Genomic DNA, 1,479 nt, shown 5'->3' with positions numbered 1-1,479 from the left:
AATGTCTCCCTTCACCCACTTTTCTGTTGTCTGTCCTCCAGAGAGAGGATTATATGTAGATCTTTCTGATCGGTTCCCCCTTTCTACCCTACCTTCCTTTCACCATCCCAGTATCACCACTCTAACCACTGGTCCTGAGGGGTTAATCTGTCCTGGATTCCCTGCGTTTTCATTTCCTATCTGTACCAGTGTACATCCTCTAGTCTAGATCTACAATGGCTTCAGTCATCTGCTCCAGGTCCCTGGACTCTGCAATGTATTTAGAAACTTGTCTTCTTGGTTTTAATAATGCAGACAAAACTACTCTTCTACAAATGCTTAAAGATGATAGATTGGGCCAATATATTCTCACACTACATTGAACATCAAAAGAGCTAATAATTGGTAGAATGCTATTTTTCAACTTTTGATCTTGGTGGGTATGAGGCAGCACATTGGGTTTGGGAAAATTATCTTCCTAAAATTAAGAGAATTGTCTTTCTGCTACTGTGCAGATCATTGTCCTCTCATAGACTCCAAAGCTTAATGATTTAGTAACTAATCAAACAAAATCCAGTGTCCCAATCCTGATCTGGTGTGGAAAAATTGGAAAAAACTGATGCAATCAGTGAAGAAAAACTCCACGAGCTATTTGGGATTTATGGACAGGCCACAGGAAAGGAGAACGGGACCCTGAAGGAGCAAAACACTAGCCCCATTGAAGGGTTCCCTGGCAGTGTGTTCAAGAGGCAAGGCTATGGAAAGATTCTCACTGGCTCTCCCAGTTCATTGACAGAGTTTAGACAGTAAAAACAAGCAAGTTTTATTTCTCTTTTAAAACAAAATAGGACGAATGTCCAGAGAAGTCAGGGAAAGCTGGCATCTTAAGAACAAGCAAACAGTTTTTTCTTTCTTTTCCCTCTATTTAAAACATTTCTCTTTAGGCTCATGAAACCAAAGAGGAAGAACTTGTTTTTTTAATGTTTTTGAGATTTAGGAGAATTAAAGCACCTCTAAGAGCGGCAGGGCCATTTATCGGTACACGCTTCAGAAACAAACTGCAATTTCTTCGGAGACCCTGTTGTTGAGGAGCTCTGGAGAGCTGGTGTGCTGTGAGGCCATCTATCTTCTTTCCAAGGCGGACGCTCCTCATCTCCTCTGATTCAGGAAAACAGTGACAGTAGACGTGCTATAAATTTGCAGGTCAAAGAAGCCTAGTGGTGTAAATTACATTACCTTGAAGTCTACAACGATTGCTGATCCCAATGGAAATCTAGTTTAATTCAATACATTCTTTCCAGCATACAAATATTATCTTCGAGGAAAAAGTGACATGGCTTTAGAGAATAGAAGTGTCAATAGAAGGCAACACAAAGGATAGGAAATCCAAACTGTTCCCCTGTGTGTTTAATGGCACACACATGTCCCTGTGGGTGCCACTGAAACAGCTATGCAAAAATTAATTATTATTTTTGCTCACCATGAGTGAAGTGGGAGTCA

General features: G+C 40.6%; 1 pseudogene; it reads left to right on the top strand.

Moving 5' to 3' along the window:
* Positions 1-215: 215 nt before the first annotated feature.
* LOC101650109 lies at positions 216-782 on the top strand (annotated as a pseudogene).
* Positions 783-1,479: the final 697 nt, after the last annotated feature.

Source organism: Echinops telfairi, unplaced genomic scaffold, assembly GCF_000313985.2.
Source record: "Echinops telfairi isolate 266 unplaced genomic scaffold, ASM31398v2 ScPeMD7_2;HRSCAF=8, whole genome shotgun sequence".
NCBI lineage: Eukaryota > Metazoa > Chordata > Mammalia > Afrosoricida > Tenrecidae > Echinops > Echinops telfairi.
Note: the sequence above shows the minus strand (reverse complement) of the source record. Positions and strands in the feature narration are given on the sequence as shown.